The sequence below is a fragment of the Taudactylus pleione genome, unplaced genomic scaffold (genome assembly GCF_031769625.1).
Source record: "Taudactylus pleione unplaced genomic scaffold, aTauple2 ptg000372l, whole genome shotgun sequence".
Lineage (NCBI taxonomy): Eukaryota > Metazoa > Chordata > Amphibia > Anura > Myobatrachidae > Taudactylus > Taudactylus pleione.
The window spans coordinates 4,082,590-4,100,458 of record NW_028284773.1 but is presented as its reverse complement, the minus strand read 5'-3'; the positions used below and the strand labels follow the sequence as shown (position 1 = coordinate 4,100,458).

General features: G+C 44.8%; 1 protein-coding gene across 4 annotated transcripts in view; it reads right to left on the bottom strand.

The window, feature by feature from the left end:
- The window catches only part of LPP (LIM domain containing preferred translocation partner in lipoma), a 429,876-nt gene that overhangs the window by 71,369 nt on the left and 340,638 nt on the right, over nt 1-17,869 (bottom strand). The gene's annotated exons all lie outside the window — the stretch shown is intronic.

Genomic DNA, 17,869 nt, shown 5'->3' with positions numbered 1-17,869 from the left:
ATACAGAAAAGTTGCATAGGTATAACAATAATTCACTTATGATAAACGTGACCAAGATAATAATAGTGACAACTAAAAAGCAATAATAAATACACTACTCAAATAGTGAGTGGCAGCTCTGGCTCCGTATACTGTGAGACACAATTTTACAATTTACAAACCAATAAATAAAAGAGCGCCTCCTAGTGTGCAAACAAATGTGGTGGGTGATTACATACACCAAAATAAATCTGCAACGCAAACAAAAGGATGGTAAGGCAATAAACTTATCTAATTCAACATGTATTAAGTCTCATGAGCAATAATGATGGAAGTATGAAAAATACAAAGCAAATAAAATGAAACAGTGTATACCGCTTAGACCATTAATATTGCATATATAATACTGTGTTCACATAATTGGGAACAAATTAATCCCAGATAGAAATCCTACACTGACACTTATTGATTGTTTAACAAACAGTATTTAATAATAGGTCAATAAACAATGCAGGTAACACACATACAGACCCAACGCGTTTCGTCCTAAATACTGGACTTCAACAAGGGGATACATGAGGGGGTGCCTGGTGGGCTTTTTATAGTAATAAAGACAGGAAGAAGTCATAACGCCTGAAACCACTTCATATCTAGCTTCAAAATGTAAAAACAGTGATATTGCCAAACACTATAAAGACATGAGTATATATGGCAATTTATATACCTGATATGGTGCTAAAGAGTAAAGAGAAACATCTGTAAATGCCATAAGTTAATAGAATGATGTTATACTGTATATCTGAAAATGATCTGCAATCACTGAGATCCATCTACAATGTATGGGTGCATATATTAAGGGGACCTATGAGTGGCACAGACCATAAATTAAAAGCCATGTGTATAAAGCAATGACTCAAAGGACGGGCATGTAAATGACATTAACCCAGTATTCTATTCTTCTATATTATTTAATGCTACATTAAAAGTACTATGCAATTATTCCACAATAATGAGATATGATATAAAAAACAAAACCCATGTTTAATGTCTCTTTTTTTGATATTTCAGACGGTTATTAAGGCAATTAATACAGCATCTCACGAAACTCCGGCTTTCATTCCTCTGCTTGTGTTTACAGCAGATAGTGAGGTATACTTTCTTTCTTTGTAATGAGATTCACAGAAAACATAGTAAGCGAGGCAAAAAGAACACAATGTTCAGAGCTGCCAGTCATAGTTAAATAATTAGTTACTATTACGTGAAACTGCTCATGATGCTCCACAAAAGGAAGAATCACTCTTATACAAGCAGTACAAATTATTAATTTGTACAATGCCAACATCCTGCACTCAAAACAACTACTTATCCATAACATCACACAGTTCTCAGGCAACAGAAAAAAAACACATGAAAAAAAAAAAACTCCACCTGACATTATACAAATAGATGGAAGGGTAATGAAATTTAGCATTAGGACGTGTGCATGAAAATCAGCATCTACAGTGTTGCACACTCGCTCCCAAACATGGCTTAGCAAACATAGGTGGACTCTTCCCAGCCACTTGGAGAAAGATAGAATGCTGCTAAGTCTTTTTGACTTTCATTTTTAAATAAAATAAAACTTAGCGGGTTATATGCTTAGAGGTTAAATTATTGTTTGAAAAATTAAAACGGATATTTGAGCAGGGAATGTTGCAGAGGCTGCTAAGAGATGCTAGTCGTTAATAACTATATCAAATGGTATAAAAACAGTGTTTTTCTGCATTTTAACTACCCTCATACAACTCTGCCTGCTTAGCCTCCACCTGCACTGCTGTCTAGTCTGCTAAATCTATCTTCCCCTTGTTACTATTCTCTCTCATTTGCTTTTCCTTCTAGACGCTAAGGACTCCTAAGTGCTCATGTGCAGGGCCCTCCACTGTATGTCTCATGTCTGTGAACTTGGTCATCCTCTGTATGTTACATGATCGCTGTTAATTTGAATACATGCATTTAATAAATGCATTTAATAATCTGCTTAACTCTACACATGTCCAATTATCAATTATGTATACTGTTTTCATGTTTGTCATTTTGTCCTTCCCAGTCTATTGGATAATGTTTTATACGTATGCTGTGGTTACCTGTTGTATATTGTACTTCTAAAACAGCAAATTAATATTGACAAAGCACGTGTGGCACTGTGGAAACTTTGTGGCACCTTATAAAAAAGATTTAATGATCCGTAATTACAGTAAGTTGCAATAGCCAGTATAATGTAAGACAATCATTTGAATGGAGGTACTTTTAGACATCTAACATTCAATAGTTTGTAGGCTACAGTAACAAAACAAAGTCACATCAGTCCATAAGACTTAGACCAGTTATACCCCTTTTAGACAAACCAAGAAACTCTGGATTTTGCTAGGGCACGGGGAAACTACCCAGGTCCAACATAGATCTGAAAAGATCCGACCTGGGTTGACAGTCCCGGATCAGTGTCCCTTTAATCAACCAGGGTTATTCCCGGGACTAGTAACTAGGGTGAGTGCCCCGGCTTATGTCTGAATGGTGCGACTCGGGTTTTTAGACCCAGGTCAAGCAGAAAAGGAGGCGATTGGCTGCTTGGGGCTGCCTGAGGCTGTTACTGATGTTACAGTAGTGGCAGACCACACAGGACTGCATATGGCTCAAGAGAACGGTGCTTACAATTTAAAATGTCACATTGGAAGTGGAGGTGAGCGCTATTGGCAGTGCCGGAAGAGGAGGAGATAAAGTCCCCCCAAAAAATCAAGGACAGTGCAATATTGCCAAGATCTTGTGTGCCATGGACGAGGAGGTGGTATTGAAGAAAACTCATGAAGAGGTCGTCAACAAACTGAAGTGGATTTGCAAGCAATACAGCAAAGTCCATGACCATAATAGAAATTGGAGCGGGGCTGGGCACATGGAGTTGCCTTATTATAAGCTCTGTAATGCTTTATTTGGAAACTCAGCACTATCAAACCCTATTGCCTAATCCTCCACAAGTGGTGCTACTATGCAGACGGCGATGCCATCTTCAACTCCGGAGAGCCCGCCATTGTCGCAGGTGCCGTTTGTGGATGATAGTGACTTGGACTCATCTGTGCGCAGTGAAGATCCAGCTAAAGCCACCTTAGATGTGTTAGTGGAGTCACAGACACGAGGAGCAGAGTCCCAGAGTAAGTTAACCTGTATCCACTGCATAACACATACATATCTCCCCCACCAAAAAAAAAAGTTTTTTTTAATAAAATACAAAATATGCTACAAACCCTAACTGAAAAATATTCAAAATACATGAAAAAAAAACTGCAAACACTAAATTAAAAACTGTTTCTGTTGCAGCATAAAGCTAGTGTGCAAGTGGAAGGAGGCCGCAAGCACAGATCAGCTTATTGTGCTGCTATTAGCAATATATTCAGGTATAGTTACAAGATCTATTCAATTGTAATTAAACACAGAAATATTGCCCAAATACTTTCTCCACACAAACTAACTTAAAATCCTGTGTGCAAGGAGGGTGAAGAAAACATATCAGCAAGTGTTAAACTTTAGTCAATTCTCAAACAAGTTCTAATGAGATTTTTTTTTATATAGTTTCCAATGTTCCTACAAGGACCAAGAAAAAGTCCAACATGGAGCTTGCCAAAATAGCCATGACAAATATAGTTTGTGAGCAGCTTTGAGAAATGGATGCAGCAATGCAGGCCCAAGAAGATGCCAGGATGCAGCGATTTTATTAAAATGAAAGAACTGCAAAACTCTTTTCTCAGCCAAATCTCAACCATACAGGAGAGGATCAGTCGGGATCATGAGAGGGACTGTTTGTGACAATCTTGAGTCAACATTTTTCTTGGTTTCAAAGCCCCACACCACAGCTGGCACCCCCTTCTCAGTATGCACAGCAGCCTCAAACACCCCAAAATTATGCAGAAGGTGCTTATGTGTAGGAATGTGTTTAGAACCCAACTTTTTTTTGGACCCAGCCACACCTAGTACACAACAACCCACTGGCACTAATCAGAATCCTGACTTCACGGTTTATAGGAATTTGTAATAAGTGCTGTTTGTATTACATGTTGTGTCAAAGTTTTAGTTAGGTTTTCTTAGTGTAGTCTTTGTTTTAAGCACGTTATGAGTCTTTGTTTTAAGCCCGTGTTGAAACCCGTGTTGGAGCCGTGCATTTGCCGTGGCGTATGCCTGAAAGCATGTTTTCACTAGCACAGTTTAACACCAGTAAAATAATGTAAACAGGTGTGTGGATGGAACCTATTCTAATGATTTTATACTCATTTGCGCTGTAGGGTTGGGTAGAACATCCCGACAGTGAACATGCCAGCGATTTTAGGTAAGTGTTCTAAGGCTAACCCTAACCAGGCTAACCCTAACCACCCCGCGCAGCCAAACCAAAATTGTCCCCTTCTGCAACCTAATCCTCCCCCACGCGCAGCATAACCCTAACCCCCTCAAACAAATGTGAAAAATGTGTGTCTGGTGCTGCGAAATGTGTGTTCGGTGCTACGAATCGCGCTGCGTGCAGCATAGGGGGCAAAGCAAGATGCATACTGACCCCGGCCACTATGTGCAGCACTGCAAAAGGAGACATTTGTCCACTGCAGAACTGCAAATTTGGACAATGTACCCCTCAGCAACTGACCTGGGCTCCCGCCAGACTCACTACCTTCTGTAGATGACTGATGGCTAGTAGCAGAGGTAGGCAGCCCGACCCACCACTCAGTCAGAGGGAGTTATCCATCCAGCCCCTCAACACCCCTCCGGGCTCCAGACACACTTCCCCTGTCGAGTCAGCCCCCTCAGGTAGACGGCAATAGCGCACCTTCTCCGGCTGCCAATGTCTCCTAAGGTACCACTGCTCACACTTCCTCCCCATAACAGCAAAGGGGGACCATGTCCCCCCTCAGCAACTGACCCAGGTCCCTCCAACAGACCGAGGCAATTAGCACCTGACCAGAAATCGTAGGCTATATGTTTTCTTAATGCCAGTGGATGAAGACCAACCTTTCAGGAATAAATGTGAACAATGGTGATGAAGAATATAAAATAGAGGTGTGAATGAACTAAACAGGATGAATTGTCAAGAAAATTATGAATGGGCATATACGGATACTGTAAACAGTGGGACAGATGAAAAGTTTCAAGTGGGGTATTTCCAGATCTCTGGTGAATAAGTGCCCTGCAGTGGCGTTTACAGGAATCCTTTTCGCCAAGTTTGTGCCTCGTTGCCCGCTCATGGTTCCGGAGGGGCCTAGGTTCTAGTTGCCAACTCTGTGTGCCCCCTGAGCCCTAGATCATGGTTCCTCCATCTCGCAGCCTACCACACTGCATGCCAGGTAGCTGGGACTGCTGAGCCCACCAGAATCGCGGATCCTGTGTCAAGTGGACATATCCATAACACAGAGTTACAGCCCGCATTGGACGACCCGCAGCAGCAGCTCTCCACCCAGGGACCACCCAGGCTCTACTCTTCAGCTAACTTGTAGTGGACAAGAGAACCACATAAATGCAGCTAAGAGGCAGAAGCAGCTAAGTTCTCAAGCTGCACAGCTACACCACAGAGTTCTACTACCACCAAAAGCCTCTGAACACAGTGAGTAACCCATTGCCTGTCCCTGCAGTGTCTGGACACTATACTAGTGTCACACATTGCAGACTGTATTTATTTGTCTTCCTTCTGGACTGTGTCCACTCTCTTGTCTTACTCACCTGGTTCCCTCTCCCATTGCCACAGGACTTTTGCTACTTTCCTGTGCATCTTCCCTCTTCCCCTCTCCTGCTGTGAGAGCGTGAGAACGGGATCCGATAGAAACACCACTGCTTTTCTAGGAGTTGAATTTACCGCATTAATGCCTCATTAGCTCTGAGTGCTGCCACCAGCAGCTACTTTCTCCTAGCAAGTTTATCCTTTATTTGAGGCTTTTCCTGGACAGTTCATTGTTCTCTTTCACTATCCATAATGCATCACCCAGAATTAAGAAAGGGGCCCAAGCCTAAATTATACATCATTTGAACCAAGCAGGATAAATTGGGGAATGCAGGCTCTCAATCCGTCTCCGCCCATCAGTCCCACGCCCCAGAAGCATTGGGGCATGGGGCCCCCTGAGCTGTTCTGGCTGGGCCACTTCAGGGCATCACCACTTAACACTTATATTCACATTTTATATCACTTTTTGTATTTTTTTTAGCTATATTTTATTCACATACTTTATTCTTGTAACACTCTTAACACTGAGTAGCTGCCTTCCCACACCTGATAATCAGTAACACTCCACTGCTAATTTTTCACCAGTGTGATGCCCTGGGGTTTTTCTTTTGGCTGGGCTGGTTTGGGGACGCCCTTCACCCCGGATGTGAAACCCAAAGTGTTAGGGACTTGCCTGACAAGAAGTGACCTGGACAGTGGTGGGCAGGCCCATATTTTTGGCCAAATATATGCTAACAACCTCTTATATTTAATTGTAATATATATTTCAATTTTGAGTAGTAATGATTGCATAGTGCATCTGCATCCATTTTTTTTTATATGTGTAGTACTATAAATCTCAGCAAGATAGCACCTCTCAATACAAGCAGTTAGGTTGTGCTGTCTAGAGCCACTCCCCTTGTATTTTCCTAGATGGGCCCTTGCGTTCAGTGTCCAAGTCTGTGAATAACTTGATCATACATACAGTGCATCTGGAAAGTATACACAACGCTTCACTTTTTCCACATTTTGTTATGTTACAGCCATATTCCAAAATGGAATAAATTCATTTTTGTCCTCAAAATCCTACACACAATACCCCATTAATGACAACGTTAAAAGATTTTTTGCGATTTTTGCAAATTTAATAAAAAATTTTTAAAAAATAAGAAATCACATTTACATAAGTATTCACAACCTTTGGCAGCAATTACAGCCTCAAGTCTTTTTGAATATGATGCCACAAGCTTGGCACACCTATCTTTGGGCAGTTTAACTCATTCCTCTTTGCAGCACCTCTCAAGCTCCATCAGGTTGGATGGGAAGCGTCGGTGCACAGCCATTTTCAGGTCTCTCCAGAGATGTTCAATTGGATTCAAGTCTGCACTCTGGCTGGACCATCCAAGGACATTCACAGAGTTGTCCTGAAGCCACTCCATTGATACCTTGGCTGTGTGCTTAGGGTCGTTGTCCTGCTGAAAGATGAACTGTCACCTCAGTTTGTGGTCAAGAGCGCTCTGGAGCAGGTTTTCATCCAGGATGTCTCTGTACATTGCTGCATTCATCTTTCCCTCTATCCTGACTAGTCACCCAGTTCCTGCCGCTGAAAAACATCCCCACAGCATGATGCTGCCACCACCATGTTTCACTCTAGGGATGGTATTGGCCTGGTGATGAGTGGTGCCTGGTTTCCTCCAAACAGAACACCTGGCATTCACACCAAAGAGTTCAATCTTTGCCTCATCATGGTCTGAGAGTCCTTCAGGTGCATTTTGGCAAACTCCAGGCAGGCTGGCATGTGTTTTTCACTAAGGAGTGGCTTCCGTCTGGCCACTCTACCATACAGGCCTGATTGGTGGATTGATGCAGAGATGGTTGTCCTTCTGGAAGGTTCTCTCTCCATAACATACAGGATGAAAGACAACTCCCCAATTCTTCTGTCTCACTTCCTCCTGAGTAAAACTCTCTCTAATTGATCCCCCCTAACCCTCGCTTTAGAGTTAAGGGGTTTGTTGGTGGGGCTGTGTTAGGAGGGGGTATGCAGGGTTGAGTAGGGGGGAGCAAGCTCCAAGTGCTAACAGGTGTCTTCCTCCACCATCCCATTTCTGACCACACAATGCCCCCCACCCCCATTTCTCTCTCATCCCTCCTTTTCATCCTCCCCTTTTTATCTCTTTTTCATCTGTCCCCCTCCACTAAAGAAATGCACAATTGGTGGTGTTATAGTATTAAATTATAATAACTAAGATTATTAACTCTGCAAAATGCAAATACAGTGTGGCATGGTAAAAAGGAAACTTGAAAATGACACCATTGGAACATTATACCTTTGCAAAACATGCTGCATTCAGGCTTTTGCACTCATGTCTACAGATCAGTACTACTGCCATTCAATTTCTCATTCATCTAGTTCAAAGGTTCTTAAGCTCTGTCATCAGGACCTCAAACAGTGCATGTTTTACAGGTCTCCTCACAGAAACACAAGTGAAATAGTTAGCTCCACCTGTGGATCTTTTAAAATGTGTCAGTGAGTAATGAATACACCTTTGCACCTGCTGGGTGACCTGGAAAATGTGAACTGTGTGGGGTCCTGAGGACAGAGTTTGAGAACCTGTGATCTAGTATCACCCTATTAAAATAAGTAGAACATTAACATTTTAAAGTCTGCATTTTGGGAAGCAAAGCGTGTCAACCTACTTTGGTACTTCCGTATCTTTGCGGCCCCCTGGTAAAGCTACGTAAGTAGCGTAACCAGGAATACTAATCGGCCCATTGCGGGCACGGTGGCTCGCTTCGCTCGCCACATGGGTTTATTCCCCCTCCATGCCCACTTGGATGGTAGGGAATGACGTTGGATGGTAGGGAATGACGTTGGACACTGGATCATCTTTACGCTAATGTCCAACGCCATTCCCTACCATCTGTCATTCCCTACAATCCAAGTGGGCATGGAGGGGGTATAAATCACCGTCCCGCAGCGAGGCGAGCCCGCAAGGGGCGAATAGTATTTCTTGGTTATGCTACTTACGTATCTTCACTATTCAGTGAAGATACGCAAGTAGCGTAACCCGGGGGCTGCAAAGATACGGAAGTACCCCTACTTTTCTATGAGAAACTTAGGGCTGATCATGCTATGTGAAAGAAATGTATCCAACTGCTCTTTAAAAAAAAAATAGTTTAATCCCATTTTTGTTTTCATTTATGCAACAGAACATAAATCACACTCCCTTGGAATCTTCTCACTTTGCACCCCCTGGATTTACGATGCATTGACAGGGACAGAAAAGTAAGAGACTGTGTGGGTTTTAGCAGGGTGATTATGCAAATTGTCCAGCTGCTTGGTACAGACAGGGGTACAGGAACACTGATAATAGCTGCTGAAGTGAGTCATTTATTCTATGTTTTATTACATCTGCAGCAGTGCTAATTTAACGATTCATAACCATTAAAATTATTACTTTTTTATGTTTATAACAGGCAAGATGAGGACTAGTTCTTCTTGAGAATGACAGACTGTATCTTCTTATATTAAGAATTTCACAGGGCATCACATTTGAGTAATTATGCCTTTCAATTTAACTAAAACACACTCACTTAATCATTTGGTTTCCTGGCATAAAATCCAGTTTTTGGATTCCTAACCACCACCAAAAGAAAGGAGCACAGTACCACAGCTTTCCACTTAAAAAATTTAGGTGCATATTTGATTGGCCGCAAGATTTTTGGCACAGAACTTAACGTGGTCATTGCAACCAATTTTCGATTACTACTACCATGCGTGCTCCAGATTCTCGTGCTTTCCAAATTGGGCACGATCATTTTTTCTGCAAAAATCCAACTGGAGATTAGAAAAAAAAATTTAAAAACTGTAAAGATGTATATTACTGTCCAGAGATAATATGATATTTACTCACCGTAAAATCTCTTCCTTGGAGTCCATCTGGGAGATGCCATTGCTTCTGGGTTATGCGTAGTGAGGTGTGGAGTAAATCACTAGCTTAATTGAAACTGGCTCCCACCTCTATATAACCCCTCCCCTTCCACCCTAAACTCAGTCTTTAGGTGCGTACACACGTAACTTTTTTTTTTTTAACAATTTAACTATAACGACGTTGTTATCGTTCAAAAAATCGTTCAGTTTCTGAATTATAATGATGAACGGAAATCGTTCAGGCGTGCTCCCGTTTGTAGTTCATTTCAGACTGTCCAACATAACGATTTTCATTAAGGGTTTCGTTCATCGTTGTAAAAATCGTTTATTACACTTCAAAAAATTGTTCACTTTCTCAAGGGAAAATCTGATAGATAAATCTGACAGATAACCGTTGGTTACAAAATCGTTACGTGTGTATGCACCTTTAGGGCTATTTCACATTTGCCTGGTTTTTAGCCGGGGGTGAAATCTAGTAAATGCAGGGAATCAGTGGGTCCTTTCAGATGGCATGGCTACGGCTTGGTCGGCGTCTAACAGCCGGAAATATCTACTGTGCAGGACAGTGCCGTGGCCGTGCCTTCCCTGCACGCCAGTAATGTGAAGGAAACAATGTTTCCTTTCACACACACTGGCTTCTGCCGGCAGGGCTTGTGCAGCAACAGCTACTGCTGCGCATGCCCAATTGGTTGCCAAAACAACCCCCCATAAGAAGCGTCTCAAAGCCGCTGCTTGTGAAAGGCACGCAGTGCCTGTAAAAACCCGGCCTGCTACCGCCCGGTTCTTACCTGGCCGGCCAAAACCGGCAAATGTGAAACTGGCCAGAGTTTAACAAAACCGGAGGAGACTCACGGAAAGAACTGAGAAGCCAGAAACCAACAACTATCTTATTTTACACTGAGTAAAAATCGAATTTCCTTTATCATCCATCTGGGGGATGCCAATACGTCTGGGACAAACCAAAGCAAGCCAATTAAGGGAGGGGGCAGCATCGGAACCAACCGCTCTAAGAATTTTCTGCCCAAGTCTGGCATCCCTTGCGCCAAATGTGTGGAAGCAGTAAAATTTTCTGTACGGATGACCAGGTAGCTTCTTTGCTGAGCTGCTCAACTGAGGCACCATGCCGTAGAGACCAAGAAGACAGCACAAACTGACTGAGCCCGAATTGAGGCCGGAACAGTCACATTCGAGGACAGATATGCCTGCCTAATGGCTGAAGTGAGCCATCTAGTGATGGACCCTTTTGAGGCAGGCCAGCCTCGATCAACACCAACAGGGAATCTGTATGCCTCAAAGACACAGTACGGTCCCAGTGATGCGTAACGCACTAACCATATTCAACAGTGCTAAGGAAGAAGCTTCACTAGTCACTGAATTCTGGTGAAAAGCCGGAAGGACAATATCTTGATTTATGTGGAAAGCCGATACCACCTTCGGCAGAAAGGAAGGTTTAGTGCGTAGCTCTACCCTATCCTCATAAAAAAAGAGGAGCTTTACAAGAAAGAGCCGCTAATTCAGATACCCTTCTGGCCGAGGCAATGACTAAAAGCAAAACAACCTTCAAAGTGAGCAAATCTACAGATTCCAAAGGCTCAAATGGTGCCTTTTGAAGTGCCTCCAAAATTAAATTCAAATCCCAAGGAGGAACCGGTGGGACTTCGGGAGGCTGTATGCGAAGAACCCCCAGCAAGAAGGTCTGAAGCGGAATGGTGGTCAATTTCCTTTTAAACAGGATCGATAGGGCTGATAATTGTCCCTTAAGAGAGGACAATCTTAGACCCTTAACTAACCAAAACACAAGAGGCGACACTTGGAACACTGCAGGTTTGAACATAACATGTTCACACCAAATATAATATATATTATATATATATATATTCCAAGTCTGATGATAAATCTGGGAAGTAACTGGTTTGCGAGCCTGTATCATGGGTTTCACCAAAGGCTCTGAAAACCCTTTGGCTCTCAAAATATTGGATTCAAGAACCATGCCGTCAAAGCCAAGCGAGGCAAATCTGGGTGACGGCATTAACCCTGAAGTAACAGATCTGGACCCAGGAACAGACTATACAGAACATATGTCAACATGTTCCGAAAAACTGTGTACCAAGGATGGTGCGACCAGTCTGGAGCCAACAAAATGACCAGCCGTGTCACTAATCGAACCTGTTGAATTACTTTTGGTAACATTACCAGAAGAGGAAAAATGTATCCCAGCTGGAACACCCAAGGCGCTGTCATGGCATCCATCAGAGATGCCGGAGGATCCCAGAACCAAGATCAGTACCTTGGAAGTTTCTTGTTTAGATGAGAAGCCATTAGATCTATGTCTGGAGATCCCCATCTGGCAACTATTTCTGCAAACACTTCCTGGTGTGATTCCCATTCCCCTGGATGCACACGGTGGCGACTTAATAAGTTTGCCTCCCAGTTGTCCACCCCTGGAATGTAAACTGCTGAAAGCTGGAAGCAAATTTTCTGTCCAATGAATGATGTGGGAAACCTCCCCAATTGCTAGCCAGTTGCATGTGCCACCCCGCTTGTAAGAAACTGCTCTGTCATTGTCTGATTGGATTCCCACTGGTAAATTCTTTAGATAGCATTGAGCCGGAATCAATGCATATCGAATTGCCCTTAATTCCGGTATATTGATGGAAAGAGCGGCTTCCTAGACAGACCATAGACGCTGTAAGTGTCTGTCTAGAACCATCGCCAGCAGCCTGTTAGGATGACATCTGTGGTGACAATGTTCCAGTCTTTTACTGACAATTGGCAACCGTGTTCAGATTTGCATCCTGTAGCCACCACCGGAGAGACTGCCGAGTCTGCAGAGATAATCTGAACATCTGCCTGTTTAATCGAGGGTCTGATATTATCCACTGATGAATCAATCGGTTTTGTAGAGGTCGGGTGTGAAATCTGGCGAAAGGAACAGCTTTGAATGAAGCCACCATTTTCCCCAGTATCTGCATAGCCCTGATAACCGAGATCTGAGATACAGTATCTGTAAAATGGTCCTTACTCTGGAATGCAGATCCTGAATCTTTGCCTACGGAATAAACACTCTTTGACACAGAACGTCGAACAGCAAGCACAGAAAAACGCCCTCTGAGATGGAATTTAACTTGACTTGGGAAAATTGATGATCCAGCCCAATCTATTGAGTATGTTTGAGGTAATCTGAAGATGTTGTTACAATAGGGCCATTGAAGGTGCCTTTAGCAACAAATTGTCCAGATAGGCCAACAGGTTTCTCCCCCCCTCCCCCCCCCCCCCATCCTGAGTAGGGAGATCATGTGTGCCAGAACCTTTGTAAAAAAACAAAAAAAAAACGGTGGGAGCAGTGGCCAAACCAAAGGGTAGAGCCTGAAACTGAAAATGCTGATGGCCTACTGCAAACCGCAGAAGATGCTGAAGACGCCTCCATATGGGGATATAGAGGTAGGCATCTTTTTCCTCCATGGAACAAATGACTGACCTTATTGACTCCATCTTGAATATTTGCAAGTGGAGATAAGCAGTTAACCCCCTGAGGTTGAGAATGGGGCGAAATGACCCGTCTGGTTTGTCTATCAAGAAAAGACTGGAGTAGAACCCCAGGCCTTGCTGTAGTACCGACTCTGGAATAATTACTCCGGAATCGGAAAGTTCAGAAATTGCTTGCATAAGAGCAGTCTTTCTGCAACCATCCGCAGGGAGAGGGGTGGAAAGGAATCATCTTGGAACCCAACTTTCCAAATCCAGCATGTAACCCCTGGTGACTATTCGATTTACCCAATAATCCATATTGGATTGAATCCAATCTTCCCAGAATCTAAGTAAGCGACCTCCCACTAGAGGACGGGTCCCAGACCCGTGACAGTCATGTGGATTGACCTGCTGGCTTAGCAGCAGGTTGGCCGATGCTGGGTACTTTGCATCCCCTAAAGGTTCTTCGGGAACCCCTAGGTGCAGTCCGGAAGGCCTGAAAGTTTTCTCTCTGAGTCCAAAAGGAATGAAACTTAGAAGTTTTTACTTTTGGCGTAGTTACAGGAGGATACGGACTCTTTCCTCCTGTGACCTGAGAAATAATTTCTGGACCAAACAAAGCACCTCCTTCAAAAGGCAATGCCTTAAAGCATGCTAGGATTCTACATCTGTCTTCCATGATTTAAGCCACAGCGAACACCTGGCGGAAATGGCCAATGCAGAAATATAAGACCGTACCTAAATAGTATCTATTAAAGCATCACCTATATAGTTTAGAGCTACCGAAATCTGATCAGCTATGGAACTAGCTTCAGACAACTCCCCTGATTAAAAAACAGTAATCATCTGATTCATCCGGGACCGATAGCCTTTATTACCCAGGTGCTGGCCAATTCTGGACGCGATACTCCTGACAAAGTGAATAAATGTTTTGGTACAGCCTCACTCTTTCTATCCATACGATCTTTAAGAGTTACAGACTGTGTTGTGAGAATAATAGTATTCCTAACCAACCTAGCAATAGGATACACCGTGGGTGGAAGTTCCCAAAGCTTGGTATCCTCTTCCGAAAAAGGATAAAGATACTGACATTTTTTTTGGAATACGAAATTTGGAATCAGGCTTTAACCAGGCTTCTTTTAAGATATCCGCAAAATGTGAAAATTCTGAGAAAACAGATACATGTTTCTTCTTACGTTTAAAGAAAGAAACTGAACTAGTCTCTGGAATAGCTTTTCCTGTATATGCAAAGTATCCCTGACTGCATAGAAACACATGAATAAGAAAGGGAGTCTTCCTCCCAGTATGAGGTTTCCTCCCAAACAGGATCCAATTCCCCTTCTTCCTGGGAAGAGGTAGCTGCAACCTCTTCACCAGGAAAATCCACAGAGGAATGGCCTACCCGTCTTAGTGGCTATAGCCCCTGCTGCCATTTTTTTCAGGGACGTTGCCATCTGAGTGAAACATCGTCCCATATTCTGGGCCCCTGGGCTCTACTGAGAGATCAGATAAAGGAGTTGTTTGCGCACAGGCTATCATATAATTTGCGAGAGTGACGTAATTCACCTACGGCCTCAGTCATAGACCTGGCCCTATCAGGCATCACCGACTGTTCAGCCAAACAACCTGGTAATGAATCCCCCTGTGAACAACCAGCAGAGAGCGACCCTGGGTCCGTACCTTTTGGCAACTGTTTATCACATCTTATACAAATGTAAACAGTGACTGATCCTTATTTCTTCTTCGGGGTCCACAGCCATTACGTTGGGGTATGAATCCCGGTCACCAAACAGTTAACGCAAACGAGTTATCTGCTCCCAGGATGCACCGGGGTTCCTCCTCATATACCCCACCCCCTGCCTCAGGTAGCCAGTTCTTCCTGTTCACCACAGACAGTGGGACTGCTGGAGCAGTCCTGCAGACGAGTAACAAAAAAAAAAAAAAGGAGGAGAGTTTTACTCTCTATCTCAGTGGGCGGTCTGAGCTGTCCTGGAAGCAGCCTCGCGCCTGATTGGAGGTGCACCGGCCATGCGCTGCAACTACCTCCTCCGGCGCCGCACCGCTAGCCTTGGCAGGTCCATGGCAGGGGATTCGGCAGGGGCTCTCAGGCCCTGGACCGCAACCAGATCAAGGGGATGGCAGGTAAGCAGGTGGTTGCGGCGGCCGCTGACGCCGGGACCACGTGGCGGCCCGGCCTCAATCGGTGAGACTGGCCGGAGGCGTGCTGCAGTCAGGAGGCGCGCTGCAGACAGGAGGCATACAGCTTGTCTCCTAGCCTAGACCGCCGGGATATGATGTTCCTGACCAGCCGGGGCCTGTGGCGGCAACCAGGTCAGTTAACCAGGCAGGTCCAAGCAGCAAAGGGGAGGTACGCTTCCCTGGCGGCCCCTCCCCCAATCCACACGCTAGTTAAGTCCTCTGGCGCAGTGATTGTGGATTGCTCCTCCCAGCCTCCATATAGGGCAGCCAGAGTGTATGACAGTTGGTCTCTGAACACTGCTCCTACAGGACGCTGGGCGGTCTCCCTGTATACCTTGCCTACTGCTGGTTTAGGTGTTTACAGGGCTCTATCCTACCTAAGCTTAGGCTGATTGTGGTAGTGAGAGCTTATATGCATATGGCTCACGGAGTATTTATGCATGACATGTGATTGTTGTCTATGGATACTGTTTCTTCTGTAAAAGAACTGTAATTCCTGTATACTGTCACTGTCTCACCCCTTCCCTTGCTACATGTGTGTGGGTTGAGAGTAGAAAGCAGCACATATACACTCAGAACCAGTGGCATAGTTGACATGTCTAAGGAGTCTGAGGGTCAGGTGGCGGGAGCCCTGTTGCTGATATCCTGTATAACCTGCAAGGCAGGATTGTCCCCACAGGACTTTCTACAAAATGGGCTTTGTGGGAACGGTTTCAGACAGCCACCACACCAATTAAGTTTGCCAGTTTCAGGCCCTGAGCCCCATTGGGCGTCATTTTCTCAGGTTATGGCTCATGTGGCGGAACGGCTGGCTGCCCCGGTACCACCGGTTTGGGGTTTGCCTCAGCAGATGCATCCTATGCCCATGATGTGGCCGCCTTGGATGGACCCTGGTGCTGGTAAGGTTATGGCATCATCCTTGGGGGTTTTTCAGCCTCAGGCTGTCAAGCAAAAGCAGCCTAAATCTAGGCGCCATGTATCGCCTCATATGGGTGAGTACTCCAGTGCCTCCTCCTCCGAGGAACAGGCACAGGACTCTTCACAGGAGTCTAGCTCCGAGGAGGGTGATGATCATTTCCCAGTAGCAGATGTCCCCTTTCTGATAAGGGCTGTAAAATCGGTGTTAAATATCTAGGAAGGGGATCTTCCGCCTAGGAAAGCCCCCCTGTTTAAGCGCCAGAAAGTGGTTAAGGCAGAATTCCCAAAGTCTGAACATTTATCAGAACTTATGGAGGAAGCCTGGGTCCGTGCGGATAAGATAAGCCATTTTTCTAAAAGAATGGCGCTTCTATATCCTTTTCCAGCAGAGGACTGTGCCAAGTGGGAGAATCCACCGTCAGTTGATGCACATGTGGCACAGCTGATTAAATGTACCACTCTGCTAATCCCAGCAGTTTCGCTGAAGGAAACCACGGATAGGAGACTGGAGACTTGTCTCAAATCAATTTTTTCGCTGGCAGGAACGGCCACCCGCCCAGCTATGGCCACTGCCTGGGTAGTAAGAGCTATTGAGGAGTGGGCCAAAACTCTAACGTAGTCTTTATCAAATGCCTCTAAGGAGCAACTGGATATGATCTCCTTTATTAGAGAAGGGGCCTCTTATTTGGGAAATGCCGCCTTGGACGGAGGGATCCTTTCCTCTAAGGTTTCAGCAGAGTCCGTGGTGGCACGTAGGATCCTCTGGTTGAACGATTGGAAGGCAGATGCCGGGTCCAAAAAGGCCCTAGAATTCCTTCCATTCACAGGAAGTGTTCTCTTTGGTCCAGAATTGGACAAAATTGTATCCTCCATGGCAGCCTCAAAGACGGCAGGTTTGCCATCAGCAACCTGGTCTAAATTGAGGAGGGCGTCCTTTCGGGGGATTCGGCCGCAGGGCAAGGTCAAAGGTCAGCCCTCAGCGGAATTTCCACCAAAAAAGGCAGGACCCAGGAAGCCCTGGCAGAACAAACGTCCAGGATCTAGGGTCCAGGATAAACCAGTGGCCTGATGGAACGGGCCTCTCCCTGGGGGATCCCACGGTGGGTGGCCGACTACTTCGGTTCTCAGAGCCCTGGCACCTCACGACGGAGGATGCCTGGGCTCAAGGAGTTGTTTCCCGAGGGTACGCCCTGACGTTTTGGAGGACCCCTCCGCAAAGGTTCTTTTGTGAAAAACCGCAGGTTGGTTCAGAAAGAGCTTTGGCCCTTCAGAAGGCTATTCTTGCCTTGCTTGCATCGGAAGTAGTGATTCCGGTGCCAGAGAATCAGTTCCGAGAGGGGTTTTACTCCAATCTGTTCTTGGTTCAGAAACCGAATGGGTCATACCGGCCTATTCTGAATCTGAGAGAGCTCAACAAATTTGTTCGAGTCCCCGGGTTCAGGATGGAAACATTGTGATCGATTGTGTTGGCAATGGAACAGGGGGACTATATGGTATCCCTAGATATACAGGATGCCTACCTCCACATCCCAATCACACAGGCTCATCAAAAATGTCTTCGTTTTGCGGTAGGGGATGAACATTTTCAGTTCCAGGCCCTGCCGTTTGGCCTGTCCACAGCCCCTCGGGTATTCACCAAGATGATGGCGGTGATGATGGCATGCCTCAGA